The sequence below is a fragment of the Macrotis lagotis genome, chromosome 1, assembly GCF_037893015.1.
Source record: "Macrotis lagotis isolate mMagLag1 chromosome 1, bilby.v1.9.chrom.fasta, whole genome shotgun sequence".
Lineage (NCBI taxonomy): Eukaryota > Metazoa > Chordata > Mammalia > Peramelemorphia > Peramelidae > Macrotis > Macrotis lagotis.
In genome coordinates this window covers 891,614,834-891,633,648 of record NC_133658.1, presented here as the reverse complement: position 1 = coordinate 891,633,648, position 18,815 = coordinate 891,614,834, and the positions used below count along the sequence as shown (strand labels likewise).

The window sequence follows — 18,815 nt, the reverse complement described above, 5'->3', positions numbered from 1 at the left end:
GAAAAAAATGGATAGAAGAGGCAGAATAGTTTTGGTTCTGCATATTTTCCAACACTGGCTGTTGTGCTCACATTGCTGCTTTCGTTCCATAAGGATATATTTGCTTATTGTGAATAATAAAACATAATTTACTTTTGTGTTGTTCTTATTTAAATATTGAATGCATGCCATTTTAAATTACCTTTTGGTATATCTTTTTTGTATACTTAAAAATGATCATTAGGGCAGAGAATCAATTGTAAATTTTTTTGACTCCCACCACTGCAGACAGTACCAGGCACAGTACTACTGAGCTAACCTTGGCCACGATAATCACTATGGCTACCACCATCACCACTACCAACAGCGGCAACAACAACAAAACCAAACAGCATTTATTTATCACTTTAAACTCTGCAAAGCATTTTACCTGCCTGCGCTGCCTCATTTGATTCTTACAGTTCTGAAGGTAGGTGTACTATTCTTCTCATTTTATAGATGAGCAAACTGAAGGTGAGAGAAGTTAAGTGACTTGTCATGTGTCAGGTAACTTTTAAGGGTCTGAAACAGGATTCAAATTCAAGTTTTCCAGATTATAAATCTAATGCTCTAACCAATACAATACCTAGCTGAATCTAGAACATGTGTTTGGAGTTCCTCTCTATTTTGCTACAGTTTAAGTCACAGGTTAAATTACTTGCTCTTCTCTTTGGCAGAGCAGGCTTTACAATGCTCTTGTATTTCAAAAATCTGACATTTTAAAACTCTTTGAGGAAAGCAACAGACCTGAAAACAAACCAAGCATGTTCAACTTTAAAAAAAAAATTCTTTACAATGTAGCTTGTCTGTTTCTTTCTAGAATCTCACTAGAAATCAGTTCTTCTCTAAGGTATCTGTAGCTCCAGGTACTAATCTCTTTAGGAGAATAAGATACTCCTCTCTAGCTAATTTCCCAACAATCAAAAAAATGTTATTGAATTAACTTTCTAATCTGAGGACACCACTCAGACTTCCTGATTTTAATACCTGAAGGATAGGCTCCACTATCCCTAATAATGTGTATTTATTTATATATTTCTCTATTATTCATAATTTGGAGCCAATAGACATGTAGGAATTACTCACATAACTGCTATCAGGTGGGGAATTCCAACTTCTTCAGTTGTTTTCTTAGTGTTTTCTGTTTTTGTTACTTACTACAACTCTGAAGCACTCAGATTGGGTTAGAAAAGGGTTCAGAGTAACTGGTCTGCCTAGGAGGTAAGCTCCCTCTATTTCACATAGCTCTTGCCATTCCTGCCCTTTTACATGCAGATACAGTCATGTGAGGCCTAAAAAGACTTTGAGCCTGCCCCCTCATCTAGACTTTCAAACCTAGCTCTTTGTCTCACATAAAAGTTGGAAAAAATAGATTTCTGATGGCTTCATTCATGGAATGACATTGACATTCACTTATTTAACTTTGAAAAGATTGAAAGAACTTTGTTAAATGTCAGAAGGGAATGAATGGGAAGGCAATCTAACAAATAAAGGTTTTTTTTTTCCCCCCTTCAGAATTCAATCTTCATCCTCATTACAGCAACACTTTCGTGCTCCCGTATCAAAGATACCATAGGATTGCAAAACCCTTTGCAAACATTAATTAATTCTCTCAATCCTCCTGTGAAGTAGGAAAGCATCCATTTCTCTCTTCTAAAGGGAAAGGGGGGGACCTGAAACCAAAAGGTTAAGTGCCTAACTCATATTAAAAGAGAAGTGGTGAGGAAACCAAGAGATAGTAGGAAGAAGCCTGGCACTAACCTTCATTACCTGTTTAAACTTTTAAAATCCCCTAACCTCTCTGGATCTCAGCCTTCTCATTCACAGAATGAAGAGAATTTTGAGATCATTTTCATTAATTATATTTTTGTTTGATTATTTGGTTTTGGAGGCAATTGGGGTTAAGTGACTTGCTCAGGGTCACACAGCTAGTACGTGTCTAAGGCAGTATTTAAATTTAGGTCCTTAGGACTCCAGGGCCAGTACTCTATCCACTATGTCACTTCAAAGCTGCCTCCTCCCCCATTCATTATGGATATGACTTTCCATTTCCCATCTTTATGCTTTTCCTTTGGGTTTCCCTTAACTCTTGAAAGTTTTCACTCCTTATCTCTAAATATTTATCCTTATATCTAAATCTCTAACTCTTTATTTCTTTGGCTTCCTTTGAGACCTAGCTTAAATTATTTCCCCCAGGTTAGCTGTTTGGGATCTCATGATCTGGCACCTGTCTATTTTCTAGTATTCTTGCACTTCACTTCCCTTCATATATATATATATAATAAAAGCAATACCACGGCCTCAGACACTTAATCATTACCTAGCTGTGTGGTCTTGGGCAAGTCACTTAACCCCATTGCCTTGCAAAAACCTAAAAAAAAGCAATAGCAACAACAATAATAACATATATATAACGCTTCATGTAAAAATATGTAATTCCTTTCATGGAATAATAACAGCAGTATTAACTAACATTTCTAAAATGTCCTTTATGCACTGGGCACAACAATCTTGGGAGTTAGGTGTTATTATATCACCGAAAGTGAGATGATACCCTGTGTTTTCCAGGATGCCTTTCTGGGTTCCCTACAATGCCCTCCTGCCAGCTGCTAGTGCTATATCGGAGATTACGTTCTATCTATGTTGTATATTTAAAATTGGCACAGTAGACAAAGAACTGGGCCTAGATTTGTCTTTGTGAGTTTAAATCTACTCTCAAACACTTAATAGCTTTGTGACCCTGGCAAGTCACTTCATACTGTTTGCCTCAGTTTCCTCATCTGTACAAGGAGCTGCAGAAGTAAATGACAAATGGCTGAAGCAACAGAATCCCAAGTGGAGTTATGAATAGTTGGATGAAACTAAAACAATTGAACTACAGTGTCTTAAGGCACTGTTATCGGTGTAGGAAGAAACCAAGATATCACAACTATTACTATCACAACCTGTACATTCCAATGGAAGGTGGTGAAGATGGGGCTGCAATATAATATAGAGACATACAAATATTGTAAACATGCAAGAACAGAGGAAGAAATGTCTGACCTAGTGCCCTAAGTAAATTAAGGAAAGGAAAGAAGCCTTTGGCAATTATGGCATTTATGGGAATATAAACCAGATCAAAACACTGATTAATGAAAAGAAGAAAGTTCAGGCTAAGAATGGTCTTGCTTGCTTTCCCAAATTGAATAAACTGTCTAATTGTCTAGTTCTCCATTTCACTGTGCTTATGAATTATATTCCAAATGCTATATGTCTTTTTAGGAAGTCTTATTTTTTTGTTTAAGTTTTTGCAAGGCAATGGGGTTAAGTGGTTTGCCCATGACCACACAGCTAGGTAATTATTAAGTGTCTGAGGCCAGATTTGAACTCAGGTACTACTGACTCCAGGGCTGGTGCTTTATCCACTGCACCACCCAGCTGTCCCAAGGAAGTCTTATTTCTAAAGTGAAAATTAGTGGAGGAAATTGAAAGGAAGATGGGACCAGTACATTAGGAAATTGGTTAAATGAGAAAGAGATCCAAACATGAATCTTGTAGATTAGAGTACACAAAAATGCAATATATTGCTTTACATGCTCAACAAACATGTGTCTAATGACACATCAACAAAAAAGCATATCAGGGAGATGCATAGTATACATGGATTTCAAGAAACCATTGAAAACACTCTCTCATGTTATTCTTCTGGAAAATAGAGAGGAGCAAGCTAGAAATTATTTCAAGTGGAAAACATTAAATGTCATGACCCAAAGATTAGTTATTAATGGCTTTATGTCAATATAGATGGAGGTCTCTAACAAACATTGGCCCCCATGCTAACACATACACACACAGATGCACTTATATACAGACACAGGAAATATATGTAGGCATATGTCTATTTTTATTACAATTCCTGGATAAAGGAACAAATCAGCAGCCTGTGAAATTTACAAATGAAGTAAAACTGAATATTTCATCCATTTGGGCAAACATTTAATAAGTGTCTCTAATGTATCAGTCAGTTAAGTGGCCCTAATTTGCTAATGTGAATACAGAGCCAAAAACAAACCAGTTTCTGCCTTCAAAGAATATACAATCTTTTGAGACTTGCAACATGTACAGAGATAAGAAATTACAGGCATTAAAAAGTAGCCCAAAATACTTTCAAGAGGAAAATTACCAACTGAGGGAATACAAAATGCTTTAATTGGGAAATTGTTTCTGGATTGAGAATCAAAGGAAAGCTAGACAAAAGAAGGAAGGAAGGAAGGAAGGAAGGAAGGAAGGAAGGAAGGAAGGAAGGAAGGAAGGAAGGAAGGAAGGAAGGAAGGAAGGGGGAAGGAAGGGAGAGAAGGGAGGGAGGAGGGAGGGAGGGAGGAAGGGAGGGAGGGAGGAAGGAAGGAAGGAAGGAAGGAAGGAAGGAAGGAAGGAAGGAAGGAAAATAAGAACAAGAACAAGAAAGAGGAGAGAAAACAGGAAGGGGAAAAGAGGAAGGCTGGGAAGAAAGGAATAGGAGAAAGAGGAGCTAGTAGAATAAAAATAAGAACAAAAAGAATAAGGAGTACAGGGAAGGGAGGGGAAAGGGAAGAATGATAGAAAGGAGGGAAGACAGAAGATAGACTGATATATGGATACAGAGATATATGGATAGTTAGATAGAAGAGATAGAAACATAGAGAGGTAAATATTGATTCTAAGAGGTAAAGGCCATGAAAGAAGAATTTCTGAAAGAGGAGAGAGAGAAGAAACCAATTATTTAAAATCATAGAGATGGAGAATGAAAAGACAAAAACAGATAATAAGCTAGACTGACTGGAATAGAGAATGCAGGATCAGAGGAATAAATAAATAATTAAAATAATTAAGAAGTAGTTATATAAATGTAGAAACAAAATGATTCAAAATATTTTTATTTGTCCTTCATTTCTGAGGAACATCATCATGATATCATAGGCTTATATCTTGGCTTTGGTTATGGATTGCATTTAAATGAGGCAGAGTTGCACAAAGTTGTCAACCTCACTTCTCTTTTCCTGAATCAATGAAGTCCAGTGGCAGGACAAAAGTCAAGATGACTGGCAATAGCCCAGGATGCATCTTGGATCGTTAATGTCTGATCAAATTTGAAACAGTCCACAATACCTTTTCAGCCACCTTCATGACAGTTGGAACAAATTGTTCCTATCTGTCCATTCCATGATGGAAAGTCTTCATATGCTTGGGAGAGACAACCGCACTGACTGTTGAGTCTAGGGTCCATCTATTGTACTCATCCTGGTTTGGGTGCATCTGTTGAAATAATTTACCCAGATGGAGCCACAGGTAAAAGCTGAGTGCAAGTTAATGAACAACCTTTAAATGGACTTGGCAAGCCCTTGTACCAGAGGTGCCAGGCCTTGAACATTCCATATACTTCAGATTGACAAGTAAACATATCAGTGAATAAACAAACAAATGAATGTCAGTGGACAATATAGACAGGAGGCAGATTTTTTGTAGGACTTGAAACATCAGTCAGAACTTTATATACATATATATATATATGTATATATATACACACACACACACACACACACACACACACACACATATATACATATATATATATATATATATATATATGACTAGATGTCATCAGAGAATGTGTTGAATAGGGGTGTGACATGGTTGGAATCAAAATTCAAAGAGTAATTCAGCAAACTAAAGTGGTAGGCTCAACTGAATACTAGATTTCAGTGAGGAACATTACAATTGATATTTGGGAAAGTTACATTCAAATTCTATTTTAGAAACTAAAAGTTTTTAAGTCATTTCACATCTCAGCCTTAGTTTACTCCTCTTAAAAAGGGAATACAAGAGCCTCTGCTTTGAAGAGTTATCATATGGTTCCAGTAAATTAATATATTTTAAGTGCTGTGCAAATCTTGAATACGTATGTGTGTATATGCACGTGCGTATTAGCTATTTTAACAGAAAAGGTCCTTTATTAGATTCTATCAAGAAGCCTACAAAAACAAGTTAAGGAAAGAACAGAGAGTTAACAGTTTTTGGTGCCTTAGAATTTTAGCAGACCTTAAGCCTAATAAGAGTCAAAAATTCAACATGGAAGTCAAAAAAGTTGATGGATTTTTCAGTTTTATTGAAGCATACATTTGTTGGGGTACTAGTTGGACATGACTGAGAGTTGCCTTTGAGTTTAATGTCAAAGAAAACTTCTTAACAATATACAAAAATAGAAGAGGTTGCCTCTAGAGGCACATCTATATATAGTACCCAAAGATAACAATGTCAGTAATTGCGATTTGTATTCTCTGAAAGTACCTTTCCCAATGGTATTGTGAGAAAAGTAGAGGGTCTGATTTACTGGGGCTTGTAAATCGAAGAATTGTGGAATCTCACTGTTTAAAGAGACCTCCGCGGCCAACTTATCCAAATTGTACCTGATCATGAATCCTTCCAAAAATATGTCAAACAAGTGATGAGCAACTTTGTTGGAATACTTGTAGTGTATTACATTTCAAGGTAACCTTTTCGTTTTTGTGAAATTGTTTTGTTTTACATTAAATCTAAATCTACCTTTATTTCTATTTATCCTGTGTTCCTAGTATATCCACTAAAGCAATTTAGAATTTATAATATAGGCTCCTTGAGGGCAGGTGTTATTATTTCTTTGCTCTTTAAGATTAGTACTAACACTTACCTGGCATATAGGAAACAGCTAATCAATAGTTACTGATGTATTGATTAAAGTCTAATCCCTCTTATACATTGCAGGCTGTTATTTCATTTTTAAACATTTTTATCCTACAATTTTTCAAATGCTTGGATATATATATCCAAGCATTTGAAAAAAAAATATATATATATATGTATGTATGTATGTATGTATGTATGTATGTATATATCCCTACATTCACTTTAGACTATTCTTCTCCATGATAAGCATGCCCATTTTCTTATTTTTAGGGGTTTTTTTTTTGCAAGGCAATGGGGTTCCATGGCTTGCCCAAGGCCACACAGCTGGGTAATTATTAAGTGTCTGAGGCCGGATTGGAACTCAGGTACTCCTGACTCCAGGGCTGGTGCTCTATCCACTGCACCACCTAGCCACCCAAGCATGCCCATTTTCCTCAATTTTCTTACCAGGGTGTCTCTACCTTGAGATTATTTTGGAAAGTTTTCAGCCTCCATGAGAATGGCAGTCACAAGTGATTATGGTCCTCAAGTAATGGACCTGACAGGATTATGAGCAACTGCTTACAAAGTCCTGGTCATTGTTGACCCATTGATAAAACAGGAGATTACCTCATTATTGCTCCTGAAGACCACTAATCCCCAAGATCATTTTCCCTACCAAAATGAACTGATTTCTAATGATGGCTTCCCAATATTGTGCTTGTCAAATTGGCATTGAAATTCAAATATAGGACTCTACCTTTCTTATTAAATTTTATCTTATTGAATTTGATTTGAAATTTTAACTACTCAAGAAATTTTTGATTTTGACATTTGAATCATTTAATATGGTCATTCAGTTCAATATTTCTACAATTCCCTGCAAATTTGAAAAGGGTAGTATGTTCTTCAAGTCATCAAAACAAATGTAAGAGCCTAAACTGCTTGTTGTATTCCCAATATGATCTCATTGATCTTTGTTCCCTGTATCTCATCAGAATTCTCCTCAAAATGCATTTAGTTTCCAAATCCACCTGGTTTAACTTAACTGATAGAAATTTATTCCACTGGAGCATTCCTATTCATTATAAGAACTCTGAAAACATTTCTACTAACTTATGGGGTATGTATCAGACAATGATTGACTCTCTGCCCAACATTATGACAGAATGTACATTGCCCCCAAGACATCTCCAACTACTTCTTCCTGTTTAGTGAGAATCAGGTGAAGAGTAAAAGTTGCCCTCAATGAATTTCTTCATCTTATTGAAGGATGAAATAATCATTAAGGGAAGTCAACAAATGGTTACTACTCCGATTTTTCTTTTCTTTTTTTTTATTTAGCTTTTTTCAAGGCAATGGGGTTAAGTGACTTGCCCAAGGTCACACAGCTAGGTCATTAGTGTCTGAGGTGAGATTTGAACCCAGGATCTCATGACTCCAGGGCTGTGCCACCTAGTTGCCCCAACTGCTCTGCTTTTTGAAGAAAGAGAAACTTGACAGAGATCTGAATGACTGATGTCCCCTTTCCCTATTATATCCTTCTTCTCTGTTGTAGGTCTGTGAAATGTTTCCAAATTTCCTTATCTATTTCCTTTTATCCTTGCTAATGGTCTATATCAAAACCCAATGAAAATATTGTCTCTATTTCTACTTCAATTGGTCATCAGTCAAATATTCTCCAACATATCCCCCCACTTTGGTTCTTGGATTTACTTATATGTGTATTATCTTAAAAATACTACTCCAGGGGCAGTTAGGTTGCGAAGTGGATAGAGCACCGGCCCTGGAGTCAGGAGGACCTGGGTTCAAATCCAACCTCAGACACTTAATAATTACCTAGCTGTGTGGCCTTGGGCAAGCCACTTAACCCCATTACCTTGAAAAAAAATACTACTCCACCTACTCTTTCTTTTTATCTATTTTGTACCTTTGAAATAATATATACCCAACCAGAGCAATATTGAAGCCATGAGTCTTAGGTGAATTTCATCATATCTGTGATTTCAAATGTATATACTTACTTGATCCTCTCCCTGACATCTCTTTATCTCCACTCCATGCACACATAAACACACACACACACACACACACCACACACACATACACACACACGCACACGCAAACAGAGACAGAAACTAGATCAAGGATTTCCCATAAGGACAGCAATATTCTCCAGGATATGAGATCAGCATCTACTGATCTTACTCTTATTCTCTTTCCTGACTCTTATTCAGTCATTTTCAGTTATATTTGATTCTTTGTGACCCATTTGGCATTTTCTTGGAAAATATAATCTTGTGTTATTTACAGCTGAGGCAACTGAGGCAAATAAGAAGTTACTTGCCTAGGGTCACACAACTAAAAAGTGTTGGAAACTAGTCTTCTTGACTTCAGGCTGGATGCTCTATTGGGCCACCAAGCTACTCTTCCTGATGTTAGACATTTACATTGTGACTTTTATTCTTGGAATTTTTACCCTCCTCATCTCTGCCTTCTAGCTTCCTTGCTTTCCTTTAGGTAACAAATATGCTTTCTTCTTTAGGAAACCTTTCACAACCATCTGTAATTCTAGTATCTTTCCTCTGAGACAAGTCTCAATTTATCCCTTAGATCCCTAGCTATTTGTACATATAGTTCTTTGTATGCTGTCTCCTCAATTAAATTGTAAATAAATATTGTCTTTTGCTTTCTTTGTATTTCTAGTACTTTGTATTACTAGTACTTAGTGTCTGACAAGTAGTGGATGCTTAAAATACTTCTTTTAAAATGACTTTAAAAAATTTGAGATAGATATTTTGTTGCTTTTCAAAAGGTATCATACTCCTGGCAGCTAGTTGCCATAGTGTATTGAATGCTGTATTTGGCAGCAGGGATGCCTGAATTCAAATGCTACCTCAGACACTTACTAGTTCTGTGACCCTGAGCCAGTTGCTTTACTCTTCTCAGTCTCAGTTTAACTTCCATAAAATGGAAGGATGTAAGAGGGTCAAGTGAGCTAATATAAGTATTTTGAAAAGCTTTAAATTTTATATACATATATATGCTTATGCACATATATACATATTTCTATATAATATATCTATATAACTATATATCTATATCTAGATAGATATAGATATATAAATTATCATTACTAATATGTGACCCTTATTCCATCAACATATCCTGAAAACTATTCGTAAACTGATTCAGTTTGAAGGGAGATTCTATATGCTATTACAACTATTATCAGACATTTATGGAGTGCTTGTGGTTTGGGAAGTTAGATGTGTTGAGCAGTGGGTAGAGCACCAGCCCTGAAGTTGGGAGGACCTGTGTTCAAATCAGAGCTCATACATTTACGAGCTGTGTGACCTTGGGCAAGTCATTTAACCCTGATTCCCTTGAATTCAGAGTTATCTCCAGTCTTCCTGGTTCCTATCTCACCATTGGATTCAGATGGCACTGGAGGAGAAAGGGAGGTTGGTATCTTAGCAGAATACTCCCTCACTGATATACAATTCAAGTACATGTCATAGTATCACATGCTTGATGTCATGCTCTTCTTCAGGAACAAAAGATAAACATCATGTTTGCTACAGTGCTTTCTAGATGAAATCTAATTTTCTCCTCCTAACAACCTATGAATTAGGGGCTTTATCATACCACTTTTATGGGTGAGAAAACTGAGACACACGAATGTTGAGGGACTTGCCCAATTAATAAATGAACAAGATAGGATTTAAATTTGACTCTTCCTGATTCTCAAGTCCAGTAGCCATCCACCATGCCATATTAAAAGAAATAACTCCCTAAATAGAGAAATCCTAAAAAGTACCCCCATTTGTAGGCTGGGGGAGGAGCTCCAGAGAATAGATCAGGGTCTAGATAGCTGAGGAAGGTAATGTCTTAAAGAACCTGGCATTTTCCATAGTAGATAATGCCAGCCATATGGCAACTTCCAAGGAGTAGTACAGCTAATCACATCATCCAGAAAAGAACAAATGCTTCTCCTGTTATAATTAGAACATTATTTCCCTCAGTAATATTTTAATTGGTCCTGAAAGGAACAAGGGCAATTGGTTCATGTCACACATGTGTGTACACACACACACACACACACACACACACACAAACACACAAACACACACACACACACAAATCAATGAAATTATCTTTGCTTTTATTTAGGATAATGATTGGAGTGCCATTGTGTAACATAGCATCTTGTAAGAGCCCCAGTTTTCCACTTGGGCTCTATGGATTGTTTTGGAAATAGAATTCAGAACAAAATTGACATTAGCTCCCATAATATCATAGGGCCCTGGGCACAGTTATTAACTTACACAAAAAGGAATTCAATTACAGAGGTGTATGGAGTCATTCATTCCAAACTATGCCTTACATAAGTGATTAAAAAACACTTACAAAGGGGTGGAAATTCAGGGAAGCTTGGAAGGATTTGCATGAACTGATGCTGAGTGAGATGTACAGAACCAGAAGAACATTGTACATGCTAACAGCAACATGGGAGTGATGATCAACCTTAATGGACTTGCTCATTCCATCAGTGAAACAATCAGACACAATTTTGGGGCATCTGTGATGGAGAATACCATCTTTATCCAGAGAAAGAACTGTGGAGTTTAATTAAAGACCAAAGACTATTACTTTTTTTTGTTTATACAAGAAAGATTTTATTTATTTTTCATTTTACAATTTTCCCCCAATCTTGCTTCCCTCCTCCCGCCCCAAACATAAGACAATCTGTTAATCTTCACATTGTTTCCATGGGATACATTGATCTAAGTTCAATGTGATAAGAGAGAAATCATTTCCTTAAAGAAGAAAAATAAAGTATAAGATAACAAAATTACATAAGATTTTTTAAAATTATCTTTTAAATTAATTTTAAAATTAAATGTAATTGTCATTGGGTTTTTTTTTTGAAACTCCATAATTCTGGAGTTTGACATAGGATTCTGGTTTTTAATCCACTCGGCTATTCATTTACATTTTAAGGGAGAGTTCATCCCATTCACATTCAAAGTTATAATTATTAACTATTGCCCTCAATGCTATCTTCCCTCTGTTTGTATTTTTAGCTTTTTCACTTTATCTATATTTCCCAGTATTTTGTTTCTTTATACCAACTCCTTCAGTGTGTTTGCCTTCCTATATCCAAGCCCCCTGCCCTTTATTCCCCCTTTCTCTTTGCGCATTTTCCTTCCCTTCTTTCTGTTATTTCCCCCCTTTCCTCCCCCCTCTCCTTTTCCACTTTCAATTCTTCAAAGGTAAGATAAGTTTCTTAAGTTAACTGAATGTATGTATGTTAAATTTGAGCCAGATTTGATGAGAATAAGATTCAGGCAGTTCTCACTTCCAACCTTTTTTCCTCTCTATTGAAAAAGGTCCTTTGTAGCTCTTAAGGTAAGGAGATTTACCCCAGTAAATCTCCATTTTCCTGTCTCCTTACTGTCCCTCATTTTAAGAAGGTATTGTTTTTAAATCATTCTATCTGAGTCACAGAAAAGTCATAAATTCTATAACTTCTGGCTAAGTATATTCTCTCTAATAGAGTCACAGTTATTGAGAGTTGTTAGATTCTGTCTCCCAGGTAAGGGTATAGCCAGTTTCATCTTATAGAATAGCAGTTTCACAGATAAGTCATGAATGTCCATTGCTTCTGGCTAAGTATATTCTGTCAACAGAGTTACAATTCTCAAGAGTTATGAGAATCTTTTTCCCAGATGGGGATATAGCCACTTTCATCTTATTACATATAAGATTTTTTTCAATTTTTTCAAATTTTATTTTCAATTTTTTAAGAAAGATTTTATTTATGTTGAATTTTACAATTTTCCCTCCATTCTTGCTTCCTTCCTCCCACCCCACACATAAGTCATTCTGTTAGACTTTACATTGGTTCCATGCTATACATTGATCTAAGTTGAATGTGTAGACAAAGAAATCATATCCTTAAGGGAGAAAAATAAATTATGAGATAATAAAATTACACAATAATATTTTTTTTTCTAATTTGATGGTAAATTGTCTTTGGTCTTTGTTCAAAGTCCATAATTCTTTCTCTGGATACAGATGGTATTCTCCATTGCAGACAGCTCAAAAATTATTCCCAATTGTTGCACTGATAGAATGAGCCAGTCCATCAAGGTTGATCATCACCCCCATGTTGCTCTTGGGGTGTACAATGTTTCTCTGATTCTGCTCATCTCGCTCAGCCTCAGTTCATGAAAATCCCTCCAGGCTTCTCTGAATTCCCATTCCTCCTGGTTTCTAATAGAACAATAGTGTTCCATGACATACATAAACCCCAGTTTGTTAAGCCATTCCCCAATTGAAGGACATTCACTGAATTTCCAAATTTTTGCCACCACAAACAGGGCTATTATAAACATTTTTTTGTACAAGTGACGATTTTACTCTTTCTCATCATCTCCAGTAGTGGTATTGTTGAGTCAAAGGGTTTGCCCATTTTTTTGCCCTTTGGGCATAATCCCCAATTGCTCTCCAGAAAGTTTGGATGAGTTCACAGCTCCACCAACAATGTATGTGTCCCAGATTTCCCACATCCCTTCCAACATTGATCATTGTCTGTTCTGATCATATTGGCCAGTCTGAGAGGTGTGAGGTGGTATCTCAGAGATGCTTTAATTTGCATTTCTCTAATAAGTAATGATTTGGAGCAATTTTTCATATGACTATGGATTACTTTGATTTCCTCAGCTGTAAATTGCCTTTGAATATCCTTTGACCATTTGCCAATTGGGGAATGGCTTGTTTTTTTGAAAATTTGACTGAGTTCTCTGTATATTTTAGAAATAAGTCCATTTTGTCAGAAATACTAGTTGCAAAAATTGCTTCCCAATTTACTACATTTCTTTAGATTTTGGTTACAGTGGTTTTGTTTGTGCAAAAGCTTTTTACTTTACTGTAATCAAAATTATCTAGTTTGTTTTTAATGATGTTCTCCATCTTTTCCTTGGTCATAAACTGCTTTCCTTTCCATGGATCTGACAGATAAAGTACTCCTTGATCTTCCAGTTTTATTATAATATTGTTTTTTAATATCTTAATTCTGTGTCCATTTGGATCTTATCTTGGTACAGGGTGTGAGGTGTTGGTCTAATCTAAGTTTCTTCCATATTAACTTCCAATTTTCCCAACAGTTTTTATTGAAGAGAGAGTTTTTATCCCAATAGCTGGACTCTTTGAGTTTATCAAACAGTAGATTACTATAATCATTTCCTGCTATTGCACATAGTCTATTCCACAGATCCATGACTCTGTTTCTTAGTCAAAACCAGACAGTTTTGAGGACTGATGCTTTATAATATAATTTTAGATCTATTAAGACTAAGCCACCTTCTTTTGCGCTTTTTTTTGAATCCCTGGAAATTCTTGGCTTTTTATTTCTGCATATAAATTTACTTACAATTTTTTCTAACTCATTAAAGTAATGTTTTTGGTTTTGATTTGGTTTTGATTGGTAGGGTACTAAACAAGTAGTTTAGTTTTGGTAGAATTGTCATGTTTATTATATTAGCTCGACCTATCTATGAATAATTGATGTTTTCCCAGGTATTTAAATCTGGCTTTATTTACATAAGAAGAATTTTGTAATTGTTTTCAAAAAATTTTTGAGTCTCCCCTCGCAGGGAGAGTCCCAGGTAATTTAATTTGTCTGTGGTTACTTTGAAAAGGATTTCTCTTTCTTGCTCTTTCTGCTGTATCTTGCTAGTCATAGATAGAAATGTTGAGGATTTATGAGGATTCTTTTATGTCCTCCTACTTTTCTAAAGTTGTTAATTATTTCTAGTAGTTTTTTTAGATGACTTTTTGGGATTCTCTAGGCATTCCATCATGTCATCTGCAAAGACTAAGTTTTGTCTCCTCCTTCCCTATTCTAATCCCTTCAATTTCTTTTTCTTCTCTTTTTGCTGAGGCTAACATTCTGAATTTGATATTGAATAGTAGTCAGGATAATGAGCATCCTTGTTTCACCGCCGATTTTATTGAGAATATCTCAAGCTAATCCCTGTTGCATATAATGCTTGTTGATGGTTTAAGATAGATACTGCTTATTATTCTAAGTAACAAATCATTTATTCCTACACTCGCTAGTGTTTTTATTAAGAATGGGTGCTGTATTTTGTCAAAAGCTTTTACAGCATCTATTAATATCATCATATGATTTCTGATAGGTATGTTATTGATATTATTAATTATACTAACAGTTTTCCTAACATTAAACCAACCCTGCATTCCTGGGATAAATCCTACTTAATGATAATGAATTATTCTAGTCATAACTTGCAATAATTTTGCTAAGATTTTATTGAAGATGTTTGCATCTATATTCATCAGGGAGATAGGTCTATAATTTTCTTTCTCTGTTTTAACTCTTCCTGGTTTAGGTATCAGCACCATATTGGTGTCATAGAAAGAGTTAGGCAGTGTTCCAGAGTTTTTATAGAATTGGAAACAATTTTTCCTTAAATGTTTGATAGAATTCACTTGTGAATCCATCTAGCCCTGGAGATCTTTTCTTGGGGAGATCAATAATGGCTTGTTGAATTTCTTTTTTTCTGGATTAGGGTTATTTAAGTTTTTAATTTCCACTTCATTTAATCTGGGCAACTTATATTTTTGTAAATATTTTTCCATTTCACTTAGATTGTCAAATTTGTTGGCATAGAGTTGGGAAAAATAATTCTGATTTATCACTTTAATTTCTTCCTCAATGTTGGTGAGTTCACCTTTTTCATTTATGATGCTAGCAATTTGGTTTTCTTCTTTCTTTTTTTTTTAATCAAGTTGACCAGAGGTTTATCAATTTTATTTTTTTTCATAAAACCAGCCCTTGGTTTTATTTATTAGTTCAATAGTTTTCTTGCATTCAATTTTATTAATTCCTCCTTTAATTTTTAGAATTTCTAATTTGGTATTTAATTGGGGGGGTTAATTTCTTCATTCTCTAATTTATTCATGTAAGCATTTAAAGATATAATATATCCCCTGACAGCCTCCTTGAGTGTATCCCTTAACTTTTGGTATGTTGTATCATTATTGTCATTATCAGGGATGAAATAATTAATTCTATATTTTGTTGCCTGATCCACTCATTGTTGAAAATGAGGTTATTTAGTTTCCAATTACTTCTGGGTCTATATCTCCCTGTCCCAGTTTGGCATATGATTTTTATTGCATTATGATCTGAGAAAGATGTATTCAGTATTTCTACCTTTCTGCAATTGATCATTAGGTTTTTATGTCTTAGTACATGGAAAATTTTTGTGTATATGCCATGTACTGTAGAAAAGAAAGTACATTCCTTTCTATTCCCATTCAATTTTCTCCATAGGTCTATCATATCTAGGTTTTCTTACAATGTATTTACCTCCTTAACTTCCTTCTTGTTTATTTTATGATTTTATTTATCTAAATCTGAGAGCAGGAGGTTGAGGTCTCCCACTATCCCACTATCTATGTCCTTCTGTAGCTCTTTCTATTTCTCCTCTAAGAATTTGGATGCTGTCCCATTGGGTCCATACATATTTAGTTTTGAAATTACTTTATTGTCTATGGTACTTTATAGCGTATACAGTTTCCTTCCTTATCTCTTTTAACACTATTTTGCAGCTGGTTTGTCTGAGAAAAGGATTGCTACCCCTGCTTTTTTTCACTTTAGCTGAAGCAAAATATATTTTTCTCCAACCTTTTACCTTTACTCTATATGTATCTCTCTGCTTCAAATGAGTTTCTTGTAAGCAGCATATTGAAGAATTCTGGTTTTAATCCACTCTGGTATCTACTTATGTTTTAAGGGAGAGTTCATCCCATTCACATTCAAAATTATAATTACTAACTCTTTATTGTCCTCCATGCTATATAACCTCTGTTTGTATTTTTCCCCTTTTTAGCCCTTTATTCATATTCCTCAGTGTTTTGTTTCTGAATTCTGCCATCTTCAGTGTGTTTGACCTCTAATATGAACGGCCCTTCCCTTTTTTTCCCTTTCCCTTTCACCCTTTTTCTTTTTCCCTTTCCCCCCTTTTGATTTAAAAAAAGTTATCTTATTATGTAATTTTACTATCTCTTATACTTTAATTTTTTCTTAAGGATATGATTTCTCTCTCATCATATTCAACTTTGATCAACTTATACCATGGAAATACTATAAAGACTAACAGACTGCCTTCTGTGGGGTGGGGGATGGTGGGAGGGAAGCAAGATTAGAGGGAAAAAATTGTAAAATTCAAAATAAATACATTAATTAAAAACAAAATTCCTCCCAAAACATGTGTGAGTGGCCAATTAGACATCAATTGAAGATAGCTAAGAAAGGGAAACATTCTTCTTGATCTCATTGCTGAGATTTCTTTTTCTTCTTGTTTTTATTTTTTATGTACATCAAACCAATACTGCTTCTTTGTGGCTTTCTTCCTCTAATTCTTCTGTCCAAGATGATCTAAAACTAAATCTAAATCCAAAAGCATCACCTAAAACCAAAGATAAGCCTAATTCATTTTCTGTAAGACAGTTCTTCAGATATTTGAAGACAAATCCCACTCATCTCCCCAAACAAACAATAATTTGCAGACTAAAGATCCAAGTTCTTTTAACTATTTTCTTATACATCATCTTTGACTCCTTCACCGTTTTGATTTCCCTCCCCTGGATAAGAAACAATGAGGAGGCCCTATAGCTAGAGAATGGAACTTAGAGTCAGAAGAACTTGAGTTCAAATTCTCCCTCAGACATCCAGTAAATGTGGGTCTCTGGACAAATCACTTGAACTTTCTATTGCAGTTTCTTCATCATTAAAATGGAAACAATAATGTTACTTCCCTAGATTGTGAGGATCAAATAAGATGTCATATGCAAATATATTTCTTTTCCTTGTATTTTCTTCTTTGGATTTTTCCATTATTTTTGGCTTTTTTTTTCAAGGCATTGGGGTTAAGTGACTGGCCCAAGATCACACAGCTAGACAATCATTAAGTATCTGAGGCTAGATTTGACCTCAAGTCCTCCTGACTACAAGGCCAGTGCTCTATCACTGCACCACCTAGCTGCCCTGGATTTTTCCATTATTTCACAGGAACCTTGTCACCCTACCAGATCACCAGAACTCACACCTCATCCCTATCCTCTGCCCTGGGACCTTTTCCTCTGTTTGGATAATGGGAGCTCCTTCTAGAACTCCATTAAGAAATGAATTGAAGTCAGCCATCCAACTGTACTGGTTATAGAAAAGACAAAGGACATTTAAAGTCTCTATCTTTAGGAGCTAATGCTTTCTTGGTGAAGGAAATAAATACATATGTATATGTAAAAGAAATGGAAAATGAAGATATAATTAGGGAAGGCAGTCATTCTAATCAAAAGAGCAAGGATAGTTGGATGAATTCAGGAAAGACTTCCTGGAGAAGGCAAAAGCAAAATAAAACAATCCAATATTTTTTGGATGAATACCTATTAATAAAGGAAAGACTAGCCATGTTACTCTCTTCTTCAGTGCCACTTATTAGATCTCTGTTGTTTTGGGGGCAAGATACAAACTACTCATCCTAAATTTTAAAGAGCTCTAAAATTGGTATACAAATAGAATACTATAAATATAAGGAAAAATTTCTATACATTTATAATGACCAAGTTTTCCCCAAAAGATAAGAATGATAATATATGAGTTAAAATATGTATTATATAACATAAGAAGGCAGCCTTTTGTACACCCTTCTCTCCCACTGCTGCCCCCTTCTTCTTTACCCCATCCTATTTTTTTTGAAGAGGTATGGGGGCTATAACTGTGCATCTTTATGTAGATCTCCAGATTTTGTTGGTGTGGTGGTTAATTTTGTGGAAGTGATTTGTTTTGTTCTCTCATATTATGGTTTTGCCCCAAGGAATTACTATAAAAGGAAGAAGCTGTGAATCTGAATTCAATGTATTGGAGAAAACATGGCATTTCAACACAATTTTGAGGAGCAAATGGGGAGATGGGTACAGGGGAGAATTGTGAAGAATTATCCCTGCATTTATGGGTATCTCAGAGCAGGATTCATACATCTTCTCTAGGTACCTATCTGTCTGCAGATGCTGTACCAATAATCTGTTTTATTATCAAAGCA

At 35.3% G+C, this 18,815-nt stretch overlaps 1 long non-coding RNA gene across 2 annotated transcripts in view; it reads left to right on the top strand.

The window, feature by feature from the left end:
- The first annotated feature begins 277 nt into the window (after window positions 1-277).
- The window catches only part of LOC141509247 (uncharacterized), a 54,611-nt gene continuing 36,073 nt past the window's right edge, over window positions 278-18,815 (top strand). For both annotated transcript variants that reach the window (XR_012474620.1, XR_012474619.1), the window contains exon 1: window positions 278-448. This is a non-coding gene — a long non-coding RNA (uncharacterized LOC141509247). The remainder of the gene's footprint in view (window positions 449-18,815) is intronic.